This window comes from Anomaloglossus baeobatrachus, chromosome 6 (genome assembly GCF_048569485.1).
Source record: "Anomaloglossus baeobatrachus isolate aAnoBae1 chromosome 6, aAnoBae1.hap1, whole genome shotgun sequence".
In the NCBI taxonomy this organism is placed as follows: domain Eukaryota; kingdom Metazoa; phylum Chordata; class Amphibia; order Anura; family Aromobatidae; genus Anomaloglossus; species Anomaloglossus baeobatrachus.
In genome coordinates, this window is record NC_134358.1 from 549,775,597 (window position 1) to 549,790,596 (window position 15,000).

General features: G+C 47.6%; 1 long non-coding RNA gene across 1 annotated transcript in view; it reads right to left on the reverse strand.

The window, feature by feature from the left end:
* Positions 1-12,305: 12,305 nt before the first annotated feature.
* Positions 12,306-15,000, reverse strand: part of LOC142244596 (uncharacterized) — a 5,642-nt gene continuing 2,947 nt past the window's right edge. The window contains exons 2-3 of the long non-coding RNA XR_012724599.1: positions 12,702-12,872; positions 12,306-12,578 (exon numbers count right to left, since the gene is read on the reverse strand). This is a non-coding gene — a long non-coding RNA (uncharacterized LOC142244596). The remainder of the gene's footprint in view (positions 12,579-12,701; positions 12,873-15,000) is intronic.

A 15,000-nucleotide genomic window follows, 5' to 3' on the forward strand; every position in this document is an offset into this window, starting at 1 on the left:
CATTCAGTGTCTTGAAAAAGTATTCATACCCCATGAACTTTTCTACTTTTTTTCATGTTGCAACTAGTGTTGAGCGGACCCGGATCGGCAAAATCCGGATCCGCACAGTTTGAGCGGCAGATCCGAGTCCGACCCGGATGCGGGATTCCGGGTGCACGATCCGGATCCGTTTTTTTTTTTTTACTCTCTCTTTTGTGAAGTATAAAGGAAATGAATCTAAAAATTGTGACGAGCACTTGTATTCAGCCCCCTGTAGTCTGATACCCCTTAATAAAGTCCTGACTGATGAATTGCCTCCAGAAGGCACCTAATTTATTCTCACTATAACTAGAGCTGTTCTGTGAAGGCCTTAAAGGTTTGAGTACATTGGAGATCAAACAGCATCAAGAAAACCAAAGAAGAAACCAGACAGGTCAGGGACACATTTCTGGAGAAGAGTAAAGGAGGGTTAGGTTATAAAAAAATAGCCCAAGCTCTGAACATCTCACGGAGAACTGTGCAATGTTTCATCAAAAAATGTAAGGAGTATGGTACAACTGCAAACTACCAAGACATGTGTGACGCTCTGGACTAGCCAGGTAGTCACAGACAGGCCCTTGCACAACAACAACCCCCCAATAAGGTAACAGCAGCCAACCTACAAAACCTAGTCACCTCCCTCAGGTTCTGATGTCCACACCAGGGGGGGGCGGAGCCAGGCAGTTGGCATGCCCACCGAGGAGTTCACAGGCCTTGAGGCAGGAAAAAGACAGTTTTAGTCAGAGAGCAGTTCCGAGAGGAGTGTGGAGTAGTTGGAGGGGAGCCGTTAAGAAGAGTAAATCTGTCCAGTGCCCTGGGTTGGAGCCCGGGCACTTTGGCTAGAAGGCAGACGGTGGTGGCCGCCTGCAGGAGCTGGGATTACAGCCGGTGGAACAATAAGGGACCGGGGCAGGGTAGTGACCCGCCGGTACTGAACCAGGGAACCGCTTGGAAACCAGAGCACCAGTTTAGTGGTACTCAGACCCCGTACGAGGCCCAGAAGCCACTGGACCGAGTCGAATTCACTGATTAGGGTCTGGACTCTAGGTCATTTCCCCACCCAAGACCCGAAGGAAGGCAACAGCCCAACCAGAGGGATAGAAAGTCACCGCCCAGGCATCGATATCCCGCGGGCCAGGGTCTGCGGGCAAGTGGGCTCTACTGGCACACACAAAGCTGGGGAGCGGACTACCATTGCTCAGGCATAGGAGTCACCATTCTACTAAAAGTGAGGTGCAGGAGAAAAATGGAAACCACCAGCCTGGAAAAAGGGGAGAAGCGCAGCCGGCTGAGGGCACCGTCCACCATCTTGTTTGGTTTACCAGAGACTCCAGTGTGTCTGTAATAGTGAGTACAGCAGTGCCCTCGGGCCACGCACTGCGCCGCACCGCACCGACACGCCAACACGCACCCATCCTCTCGCCTCAGCACCTCCCTCGGGCCCCCCGGGACCATCAACCCCCTTACCCACGGAGGGGTCAACACCAAGCTGCATAACACCGTCCCCGGGAGCCTAGTCAACGGCAGCGGTGGTGCCTGCATTCACCACAACCCGTGGATGGCGTCACGAACTTTAAATCTAACCACCCCCCCCTTCAAAGCGCCAGCCCCCTTGCAGAGCGACGTGACCCCCGGTCCGGAGGCGCTCGAGCCACGACACATGAGCCAGGATCCGAGCGGCTCTGCTGCAGCCGAGTGCGGGACGGTACACATGGACGGCCACCAAAACTGACATCCCAAGAAGGAGAGCACTTATTGTAGAAGCAGTCAATAGGCACATGGTCACTGTAGGAGCTTCAGAGATCCACAGCTTAGGTAGGAAAATCCTCCACAAATCTGCCTTTTACGGGAGAGTGGCAAGAAGAAAGACATTTGTGAAAACAAAACATAAGAAGTGCAGTTTGCAAAAGGCCATGTAGAGGACACAGCGAGGATATGGAAGAAGGTGGTGAGACCAAAGAATAACTTTTTGGGCTAAATGCAGAATACTGTGTGATGAAAAACTAACAGTGCACATCACCCTGAAAACACCATCCGCACCGTCACACATGGTGGAGGCAATATCCTGCTGTTGGGATGCTTGCTTTTCTTCAGCAGGGGTAGGGAAGCTGGTCAGAGTTGATGCAAAGATGGATGGGGCTGAATACAGGGCAATCCTGGAGGAAAAACTGTTAGAGGCTGCAAATGGCTTTGAGCCTGGAGCATAAGTTCACCTTCCAGCAGGACAATGACCCTAAACATCAATGACAATGAACACTAAACAAGGCTAAGGGTGCCTTCACACTTTAGCGATGCAGCAGCGATCCGACCAGCGATCTGACCTGGTCAGGATCGCTGCTGCATCGCTACATGGTCGCTGGTGAGCTGTCAAACAGGCAGATCTCACCAGCGACCAGTGACCAGTCCCCAGCCAGCAGCGACGTGCAAGCGACGCTGCGCTTGCACGGAGCCGGCGTCTGGAAGCTGCGGACACTGGTAACTAAGGTAAACATCGGGTATGGTTACCCGATGTTTACATTAGTTACCAGCGCACACCGCTTAGCTTTGCTCTCCTAGCTACAGTACACATCGGGTTAATTAACCCGATGTGTAATGCAGCTACATGTGCAGAGAGCCGGATCCGGCAGCACAGGCAGCGTGAGAGCTGCGGAGGCTGGTAACTAAGGTAAATATCGGGTAACCACCTTGGTTACCCGATGTTTATCTTGGTTACAGCTTACCACAGCTGCCAGACGCCGGCTCCTGCTCCCTGCTCGCTTCATTTCGTCGCTCTCTTGCTGTCACACACAGCGATCTGTGTGTCACAGTGGGAGAGCGCCTTTGAAGAAAACGAACCAGGGCTGTGTGTAACGAGCAGCGATCTCGCAGCAGGGGCCAGATCGCTGCTCAGTGTCACACACAGCGAGATCGCTAATGAGGTCACTGCTGCGTCACAAAAAGCGTGACTCAGCAGCGATCTCGGCAGCGAGCTCGCTGTGTGTGAAGCACCCCTAAAGCAGTAATCACAGAGAAAGGGGAAACTACAAAGTATTGACTCACGGGGGCTGAATACAAACGTGTCACAATTTTCAGATTTATATTTTGAAAATAATTAGAAAACCACGTATTATTTCTTTTATATTTCACAAATATTTGCTTATTTTTGTTTATAAGTATATATATATATATATATATATGTATATATATATATATATATATATATATATATATATATATATACAGTATATCACATAAAATCCCAATAAAATACACTTAAAGGGAACCTATCACCAGTTTTGGGGCCTATAAGCTGTGGCCACCACCAGTGGGCTCTTATCAGGCCCGGACTGACCATAGGGCAATACTGGCAAATGCCAGATGGGCCGGACCCTGTAGTGGGCCTGTGCCTGTAGTGGGCCTCTGTATCTGCAGTCACCGCCGCGCTCCTCAGCAGTGTGTGTATGCCGGGCAGCATTATCTGCCGTGTGCACACTTGCTGCAGCAGGACCAGGAGGCAGCGCAACGCGCTGTGCCGGCCCTGCTGTGATAGTGTGCCCGGCATGCACACACTGCTGAGGAGCGCGACGGTGGCAGTGGCGGTGACCGCAGCTTCCTCCTTCCTATTCAAATGTATTTGCGTCTTTCAGACGTAAATACATTTGAACAGTGCGCCAGGACTGGGCCCCGCCCACAACATGCAGCAACGTGGTAAGATCAGCACCTTGCTGACGTCATCATAGTGCTGCGGGCACTACACTGGATGCATCGGGCAGCGGTAAACGCTCCATGGAGGAGCCGAAGATGACAGGTTTAATTAATGGGGATGAGTGGGGAGGGGCTGAGAACACATAATGGGGAAATATTTGTGAAGGAACACAGCTTTGTGACAGGCAGAGGGGGAGAACTGTATTCCAAGGGAGGGGGGGAGGCAGGAGTGAGTAGTGATGGGACAGTGTATTTTGTGTGTGTAGGGGGTGATGGGGGGTACATTGTATTGTATGAGTGCATCTGTAGGGGGTGATGGGGGGTGCATTTTATTGAGTGTGGGGAGGGGGTGATGGATGGTGCATTGTACTGTTTATGGGTAAAGGTAATGGAGGGTGCATTGAATTGTGTGTGTGGGGAGGGGCTAATGGGGATGCATTATATTTGTGTGTGTAGGGGGTGATGGGGGTTCATTGTATTGTGTGTGTGGGGGGGGTAATGGAGGGTGCATTGTATTGTGTGTGTGGGGAGGTGTAATGGGGGTGCATTGTATTGTGTGGGGGGGAGGGGTGATGAGAGGTGCATTGTATTGTGTGTGTGTAAGAGATAATCGGGGGTGCATTGTATTTGTGTGTGTTTAGGGGGTGATTGGGGCGCATTGTATTGTGTGTGTGTGTGGGGGGGAGGGGTAATAGAGGGTGCATTGCATTGTGTGTGTGTGGGGAGGGGTAATGGAGGGTGCATTGTGTGTGTGGGGGGGAGGGGTAATGGAGGTGCATTATATTGTGTGCGGGGGGTGCATGGGGTAATGGGGGGTGCATTGTATTTTGTGTGTGTGTGTGTGGGGTAATGGAGGGTACATTGTATTGTGTGTGGGGGGGAGGGGTAATGGAGGGTGCATTGTATTGTGTGTGTGGGGGGGTAATGGAGGGTGCATTGTATTGTGTGTGGGGGGTTGCATGGGGTAATGGGGAGTGCGTTGTATTGTGTGTGGGGGGGAGGGGGTAATGGGGGTGCATTGTATTGTGTGTGGGAGTTGCATGGGGTAATAGGGGGTGCATTGTATTGTGTGTGTGTGGGGAGGGGTAATGGAGGGTGCATTGTATTGTGTGTGTGTGTGTGTGTGTGTGAGGGAGGGGTAATGGAGGGTGCATTGTATTGTGTGTGGAGGGGTGATGGGGGTGCTTTGTATTGTGTGTGTGTGTGTGGGGAGGGGTAATGGAGGGTGCATTGTGTGTGTGTGTGGGGGGATGGAGGGTGCATTGTATTGTGTGTGTGTATGTGTGTGTGTGTGTGTGGAGGAGTAGTAATGTGTTAGGTCCGAGTGATGGTGGATCCTCTGGGCCGTGCACCGGACTCCCCCGGTGAGGCAACCTGGAGCTAACCCCTATACGGGGACTGTCCAGTCACCCCACCAGAGGGCCTAGGTACACGGTAGCCGGAGTACTAGCGGGACCGGGATAGCGTCCCTCAGGGAACGGGTAGAACGGAGTCTTTAGAGCCACAGAGTTCTTGGAGACAATTAAGGGAGTCCGGTACGGGTGCTGGTTAGGAAGCTCAGACGGGATCCGGGTTAGCTGGATGTGACGGGGAGGCAGCCGGGTGAAGCCGGGGATCACAGACAGGCACAGGCTGACGTAACGGTGGTGGGATTCCCCGCTGACGGACACCGGAGGACCTCTTGGCAATCCCGGATTCAGGAGCCGGTTACGGAGGCAGAGCAGACTCTATGAAAGAGACAGAATTAGCACAGGCAAGGCACATGGGGACCTGGACTCCTAGCTTGCAGAACTTGTAGAACAGGCGACGCCCTCCAGGCAGGAAGATCCTAATATACTTGACCCTGACTGATGCAATATCCTGTTAGGAAGTGCTGGGCCTTTAAGAGGAGGTCAGTGACCGCGCGCGCCCCCTAATGTGCATGCGTGACGCCCGGGTGCCGGAGGCCAGAGCAGGGAGCGGTGCCAAGGAGGACGTGTGGCTGGAGGCAGGGGACCCGGGGATTGGAGCGGTGAGTAAGGAACGACGTCGGGACCCGGGGAGCGTGACATAATGGAGGTTGCATTGTATTGTGTGCGGGGGAGGGGTAATGGAGGGTGCATTGTATTGTGTGTGGAGGGGTAATGGGGGTGCATTGTATTTTGTGTGTGGGGGGAGGGGTAATGGGGGTGTATTGTATTGTGTGTGTGGGGGGGAGGGGTAATGTAGGGTGCATTGTATTATGTGTGTGGGGGGGGCATTACAAAAGAGCAGTTTGGGGGGAATATATATGTGACACCTGCTTTGGGAGCGATCTATAGTGTTCCACCCACATTCACCTCTACAGATGCTGCTTCTTTGGTTGAACTGGAGAATACTACAATTCCCAAGGTGCCTTGCAAATCTGGGGGAGGAGGAAACAGGACGGAGGGGGGAAGGGAGCTGAGTCATCTTGGAGGCGGGAAGCTGCAACTCTGGGTGAGGAGAGACTGTCTAAGAAAGTGACAGGAGGCACCATTAGTAGGAGCTGCGGCCTTCCAGGTTTACCGCACCGAAGAAGGATTTTGCCTGCTGTACCAACTCCCTCCCAGACATTGAATCCAGACGCCCCAGTGTGGAATAGTCTGAGAGAACAGACCTGCTGCAGACAGAGTGAGTAGGACATTGCTGGGACTTGTAGTTGTACAGTTTGAGAAGTGTGCTGGAGCAAATTACAAGGCCTTGCTAGAGAGGACTTTTGACTGCACTAACTGGGAGTTTGTATAGGACCAGCCCTGGGGAAATACTGCCTTCATTACTTTAAGTGCACCAACGTACTGCAAGCGCGCCAACGTACTGCAAGCGCACCGACATCCGCGGCAACTGGGGCCCCAATTTGGGACTGTGTCAATTGTGAGGCTGCAGCTGTTAGTTGGTAGATTGTAAGTAGTCAGCAGAGTGTGTGGTGTAGGGTAAAGAGGAAGCATTACCCCTAACCTTCAGGTCTAGTACAAAGAGCCCCTCCTGCATTTTTGTAGAATACTGCATAACACTACCTGTCGTTTCACTGTTATTTGCTTTTTTCCCTGCAATTACCATTGTCATCCTCCTGCAAATAAACCTGTTAAGATTTCTAACCTCAGTTATTGTGAGTGTGTACGGAGCGTGGGTAGGGGTTTCCCGAGTCGACCCCTAGCAGAAGACAAAGACCCTTCTGCATTCCACTAGAGCTCCTAGCAAGATTCGGGTGGAGGCACTGCGTCATATCAAGGTGAGAACTACCGAACACCCTGCCCCAGCGGCAAATTAAAGGGGTGTTACATATAAATAAATAATAATAATAATAATAATAAAGGTCAACTTCAATGTGTAAAGAGGAAAACCGGGGCACTACTCCGCACCATAGGCAAATATATTGTCAAGTCCTATATATAATGGTATGGATCAGTACAGCTCTGGGGTGCACATGAAAGAAGACAATGTGAAATCCATTTGTAAAAGAGAATGGCACTCACCAGATATATGCTGTGTGTATACTTATTTATTCGGGCTTGGAGGTTACATGTGCAGGGCGGGGAGGGAGAGCTAAACACCAAATATTTACGCTTTATTGATGACGTGCTGATAATTTGGGACGGGGACAGAGAACAATTTGAGTCCTTTGTGGCATATCTAAATTTGCAAAATAATTATAACATGTTGTTCACATATTTGTTTGTTGATCAGACTATAGAGTTCCTGGATGTAAAATTAACTGCCCAGGATGGGAGGATTGTACGGGAACTCTATAGGAAACCCACCACTGTGAACACATTGTTGCACCATGAAAGTGCCCACCCAGGACACGTTTTGCAATCCGTCCCTTTCTGTCAATTCCTAAGACTGAATAGGATCACGAACAGTCCAGACATATTGAATTCCCAGACTTTAGATTTGAGACAACGGTTCATAGAAAGGGGGTTATCCCCTAAATCTGATTGATCAAGTACAAAAACAGGCAGAAATAAAACTCCTCTCTGATAAAAATGAAAATAAAAAATCTGTTAAGACACATGCCATAAAACAATTGAAACGTTTTGTTTTTAATTTTAAATATGGCCCTATGGACCAAATGATAAAAACAATTATAAACAAGAATTGGCATATTATTGAAGGAGTCCAGGAGCTCAAAGAAATGGCTCTTAATAAACCTCTATTGACATACAGACGATGTAAAAATATTGGGGACATATTAGTCAAAAAACGCTATATGCCTCCCAGATCCTGGTTACACCGTACTGGCCCAGTAGGTAATTACAGATGCGGCAATTGCTCGTTCTGCGACTTTCACAGAAAGGCAGAGTTTTGGAAATTGGAGGCCATACACATATGGTAAGGCATTTAATTACCTGCAGGACGAAAATGGTAGTGTACATTATATATTGTCCATGCCATTATTTTTACATCGGTAAAACTATACGACAGTTATTTATCAGGTTTAGAGAGCACAGAAATTCTATTGCGAGTGGAGTAGGGTCTATGCGTTTAATCAATCACGTAAAAAACTACCATGACGCTGACTGTAATGTTCTGACTTTTGCAGGTGTGGCGCCCTGGACAAGCCAGGGGCCACAGAGCACAACACCCACACACCCCACACTCCCGGTCAGGCACACCGAGGTCAGAACACAAAACCCTTGTTGCCTTCCTTCAGGGGCTGATGTCCACACCAGGGGGTGGGCCAGGCGGTTGGTCCCGCCCACCGAGGAGTTCACAGTCCTGGAGGCGGGAAAACAGACAGATTAGTTTTGGAGGTGAAAGTGGAAGGAGGTGAAGTGGTAGTGGAGCAACTAACTGACAGCGCCCGGGTGTGTGGCCCGGGCGGTACAGCAAGGTTGGCAGACGGTGGTGACCGTCTGCAGGAGTGACCGATTGGAGTCTACCGTAAGGACCGTGGATGGGCGGTGGCCCGGCGGTACCGGACCAGTACACAAAGAGAAGTCAGCACCATCTGGCAGGGGCTTACGGACCCCGGCAAGGCTAGGAGTCGCCGTGAATTTGCCAAATTCGTTAGTGAAGGGAACCTCCTGGGTTTCCCAACAGCCAAGTCCCGACAGAAGGCAACAGTCCAACCAAGTAAGGGAGACACCGCCACCGCCAAGGCAACCGTTTCTCAGGGCCAGAGCCTGTGGGCAAAAGGGGCTCCTCCGGCCCATATCCAAGTCGGGGAGCGGGTTACCGGTGGGAACCCATCGGAACTAAACACTACATAGGTGCAGGGAAAGGAAGTCACCATCAACCTGCCGGGAGAAACAACCGCAGCCGTCTGTGGGACCCGTCCATCCAGCCGTGTGTTTTACCGAGAACTGTGTCTTCATCATTGGCTGAGTGAGTACCACCGTGCCGTGTGGCACAGCGCTGCCCCTGCGACCCTGCACCTCACCAGGCCCTGTAACCCGCCTGTCATTCATCCCTACCCCATCACCGGGCCCCGGGACAACCAACCCCCTACCCACGGAGGGGAGAAATAACAACAAAGCTGCTCCCTGTCACCGCTCCCGGGATCCCCGTCCAGAGCAGCGGTGGTGTCACCAAAATCACCACAACCGTGGGTGGCGTCACGGACAATAATCAAAAACCCCCACAATCAAAAATCCCCCTTTTCACTCACGGGTGAGGAACGCCGCTCGAGTCCCCGGGATCCGGCCCACCGCTCGAGCCACCACCAAGCAGCAGCGGCAGCCGGACCCGAGCAGTGGGAGAGCGCAGCATCCCCTCCTCCGCCCGCGACACAGGTATAGATCTGGTTGAACCTGCAGCTAGAGGTGGTGACACCCACAACACTTTACTTAGACGGGAGGCAGAATATATCATGAAATTTAATGCCACAGGCCCGCTAGGTTTAAACGATAAGAATGATCTGAGTGTGTTCCTAGGATGAATTTTCTGTGATTTTTCTATTGTAGAAATGTATATCTTGTTTAATTCGCTGTTATATTTCCAAGTTTTGGTGAAATGTTATGTTTTTAACCCATTTTAATTACCTGACATCAGCCACATGTTTTATGTGGTTAAAAACTGACATGATGTCACGTTTATTCAGACCAGCTGAAGCACTTTGCAAATGCGAAACGGCCGTCGTCGGACATGTTTAGCTCTCCCTCCCCACCTACCCGCCCTGCACATGTAACCTCCAAGCCTGAATAAATAAGTTTCCACACAGCATATATCTGGTGAGTGCCATTCTCTTTTACAAATGGATAATAATAAAGGTGCAATATGGGGGATATTTTGGAGAGAAGCAGTGTGGGGGTATATTACAAAGAGAGCAGTGTGGAGGGGACATTATGGAGAGAAGCTGTGTATGGGGACGTTATGGAAAGAGGCAGTGTGGGGGTATATTAAGGAGAGAGGCAGTGTGGGAGGTATTTTGGATAAGGGCAGTGTGGGGGGATATTTTGTGATGGAAGCACAGCAATTATTTCTTCAGGGGCACAGCATGGAAGATACTTATATTTATGGGGCAGAATAATGATACTTTTATTTGTAAAGGTGCTGTGTGGGGAAGTGCTGCTGAAGAATAAAGATGGAGGTCTTTAGAGACGAGCGGTGGGCATGAAACCTCATCATGGCTTCTGTACTGCGTGGAGACAAAAGGGATGGGATGGACTCAGAAGATGTCCCCTATAAAGGTACCTGGATGTAATGATTATTTGTGATATTGCTGCGTCTTATCAGTATTGTGGTTCCTGTATGGTCCGGAGTCTGATAACAACAACTCCCAGCATCTCCTCACCATTGTTAAGGACAAGCTGGGAGTTGTAGATTCCGGCATCTCCCGAGCCTTCCCAATGATCTGCATTGTAAAATACGGAGCGTTTTCCGAGTGGAAAACACCAGAAGAATGGAGTGGCCACTTTTATTAATCACTTGGTGGTTTTAGAAACCTGAATTGGGTAAAAGATGCTCAAAATCCTGATCCTGTGCACAGCGAGGAGAGGCAGATGGTGGTTCCAGGATTTTTCATAGAACTTTTCATGGTGGGATCTGCCCCCAAAAAATGTCATTGCACCTTCCCTAAGTGGTATGTGTCCAAAATTATCACCAGGAGAATAGGTCATCAATATTAGTTCAGGGGGATGTGATTTTGTGTCCCTGCCCATCAGCTATATGACGACGACGCAGCATTATATGGAGAGCAGCATCCTCTTCATTATCTGCGAGACCCAGCTCTGTAGGGAAATAGCGGCTTCACCAGGTCCTGCTACTAAGAGCAATAAATAGGCCTGAGCTGTAATACTGGACGCAGCCGTGACTACATGTTATATGGTCGTGTTACACAATCTACATGCGCACAAAATATTACACATTCAACACGCAAAAAGTGGGCCTGTGCACCCCCAAATGCCAGGGCTGAATTTTAGTCCCAGTTCGGCCCTGCTCCTGGCATTGTCTATTGGTCATGAGTTGCTTAACACAAGGAATGCGATACTTGTAGCCCATGTCCTGGATACGTCTGTGTGCGGTGGCTCTTGAAGCACTGACTCCAGCAGCGTCCACTCCTTGTGAATCTTCCTCAAATTGTTGAATGACCTTTTCTTAACAATCGTATCAAGGCTGTCCCGGTTGCTTGTGCACTTTTTTCTACCACACTTTTTCCTTCCACTTAACTTTCCATTAATATGCTTGGATACAGCCCTTTGTGAACAACCAGCTTCTTTAGCAATGATCTTTTGTGGCTTACACTCCTTGTGGACTCCTGGAAGAATCATTGCTAATGTGAAACGTGCGTTGGGTGTGGGGAACGCCAGCATACTCTCTTTGCTCCCCGTTTCTAGGTATATTTCGTACCACTATGGGACCATTATTATGTAAATATATTATGTGATATTATAATTCTATCTTGATTTTATGACACTTGTGTTCCATTTGTAAATTGTAAATAATGGAGTAGTATTACATATTGATAGTCTTTGGTCCGTTGTTACTATTACATTAATATATATAGGGGGGGGGGTCATCTATGTGTTCCCAATATAGTACATCTGCCCCATGGGAGGTGCCATTTGTTGCAACATTTTTTTAATTTGTTTAATAAAGATTTACAAATTTTATGGTTTTGCATATTGATTTTGTTGGTGCTCCTTGTGGAGTGTGTCAATGACTGCCTTCTGGACATCTGTCAAGTCAGCAGCCTTCCTCATGATTGTGTAGCCTACTGAACGGAACTAAGGGACCATTTTAAATGCTTAGGAAGCCTTGGCAGGTGTTTTGTGTTAATTATTCTAATTTTCTGAGATAGTGACTTTTGGGGTTTTCATTGACTGTAAGCCATAATCATCAACATTAACAGAAATAAACACTTGAAATAGATTCCTCTGTGTGTAATGACTTTATATAATAAATATGAATAGATCCCTCTGTGTGCAATGACTCTATATAATATATAGGAATAGATCCCTCTGTGTGTAATGACTCTATATAATATATGCGTTTCTCTTTTTTGTATTGAATTACTGAAATAAATTAACTTTTTGATGATATTCTAATTTATTAACATGCACTTGTATCACATAAAATCTCAATAAAACACATTTAGGATTTTGGTTGTAACATGGAAAAAAAAAGTATAAAAGTTCATGAATATGAATACTTTTTCAATTCACTGTATGAGCTTCATATTAAAGATACATATTGGTCATGATTGATTGGCCACTTATATGTTGTGAGTGTGTACATAGATCGTCAGCTCTGATGAACAAGTAGAGGCAAAAAAAAATGTTTTCTACTACTTTATTATACATCTCCAAAGGACATGTAAAAATCATAGGGCAAGAATTTTCCAAATAATGAGCATAAGTGTGACAAGCAGAACTGTCATGTGGACATCGCAGAACCTGGATGTGTGTATATGATCCAGTTATCTACCATCTCTATCTCTGCAAAAAAAAAAAAATTAATTAATCGAAAATGGTACAAAAACTAATAATATATCACATTGTTTTACACAAATCTATCTATTCATCCATCCCTCTATCTATCAAGTAGTGAAAAACACCCACCTTACTTTTTCCCGCAGGCTTGCTCACATGCGCTCAGTGATTTATAATTGTTTCCATTTCCACCGCAGCTGGAATATATAAATACTTCACAACTTCTTATTTGTGTGTTATAGAAATATCGTTGCAAAATTTTCCCACATGGTCCTGTCTCCGGAGGTGACACACAATCATCTGGAATAAACGTCATATTGTTAGGGAGTTATTGTTATAACTAGAGTTGAGCGGATAGGTCATAATCCGGGTCCGGCGGATCCGGATCGGGTTGCCGCAGAAGTCTGGATCCGATCCGGAATCCGCAGCCATGTAAATCAATGGGGAGCCGGATCCGGGAGGGGGGGGTGGAGGAGGAGAGAGAGAGAGAGAGAGGAAAAAAAAAAAAAAACGGATCCGGATCGTGCACCCCGAATCCCGTACTGGTCGGACTCGAATCGGGCGCTCAAACCGTGCGGATCCGGATTTTGCGGATCCGGGTCCGCTCAACACTAGTTATAACACTTCATGACAATGCACCTTGTGCTGAACTGAAGAGAAGCCCTCCGGTTATTTAGGTTACCCCCTTTGTTTGACACATGAAAGAAATCTAAATCTAATATATAAAGCTGAACGTGTGTATGTGTGTGTGTGTATGTGTGTGTGTGTATGTGTGTGTGTCTGTGTGTGTGTGTATGTCCGGGATTGGCATCTGCACCGTCGCAGCTACAGCCACAAATTTTTGCACACTCACACGTCTGGACCCCGAGAGCGTCATAGGCTATGTTGTGAGGCGAAATTTTAACCCCGCGCGTTCCAATTTACCAATCAATTTTACCCCTATCTACATAATGGGGAAAAAGTGAAACGAAAAGTGAATCCGCACCGTCGCATTTACAATCACAAAATTTTGCACAGTATTGTATTAGTTAAAATTTTGCACAGACACCTCATGTGACCCAGGGAACGTCGTAGACTATGCTTTGCCAGGAAAATTTAACCCCGTGCTTTACAGTTACTCTCCAAAAAACATGCCTTCATTAAAGTAAATGGAGCCTGGAACTACAAGTTATTACTAGGAGCTGTGAGTGGTTGCTATAGAAACAAAAGACATTTATAGTATAAGAAGCTTATATGTGAGGTAATAAGATGTCGGTGGGGAGACGGATAGACAGAGACAGACAGAGACAGAGAGATACAGACATAGAGATAGAGACAGACAGTGAAAGAGACAGAGAGATAGAGACAGACAGGGAAAGAGACAGACGGTGAAAAAGAGAGATAGACCTGGAAAGAGACAAATGGGGAAAGAGACAGACCTGGAAAGAGACAAATGGGGAAAGAGACAGACAGACATGCAGACAGGGACAGAGACAGGCAGACAGGGAAGGAGGAGACAGCCAGAGAGACAGACTAAGATAGATGGGGAAAGACAAAGATAGATGGGGAAAGACACAGACCTTGATAAAAACAGATGGGGAAAGAGACAGAGAAATAGAGACAGACAAAGACAGGCAGACAGGGAAAGAGACAGACAGGAAAAGACACAGACAAAGAGACGGGGAGACAGATGGGGAAAGAGACAGACCTGGGAAAGAGACAGACCTGGAAAGAGACAGATGGGGAAAGAAACAGAGATAGAGACAGACAAAGAAAGAGACAGAGACAGGCAGACGAGGAAAGAGGCAGACTTGGAAAGAGACAGACGGGGAAAGAGAGAGACAGAGACAGACGGGGAAAGAAACAGACAGGGAAAGAGGCAGACCTGGAAAGAGACAGACCTGGAAAGAGACAGACGGGGAAAAAGACAGACAGAGACAGACGGGGAAAGAGACAGATCTGGAAAGAGACAGACGGAGCACATTACTTGGTCAATTTAGTTAAATCTGTGTGGAATATCTGTGGTGTTGAAATATATGTTGTGAAATGCTTCTATTAGCTTAGTTTTTGCCTTTTAATAATTACATTTCTATTTGTTTTGTGGTTTTTGTGTGCAGAATACATTTTTGTTAATACATGCTATTTTGTTAACAGCAGTTATTAACCCGGGTGAAGCCGGGTAGTACAGCTAGTATTAAAGAAAACATCAAAGTTTAAAGAAAACCCATAAATGCCATACATTGTAGCCGACAATTACCAAATACTGCAAAAAAAAATAAAAAATTAAATAGGAACCGCGCACCTTTTGTATTGAACTAATGTACAAGTGCACAAATTCACTTTGTGACTGATATACAGACGTACAGTGGGGGAAATAATTATTTGATCCCTTGCTGATTCTGTGTAAGTTTTCCTACTGACAAAGAAATGAACAGTATAAAATTTTAAG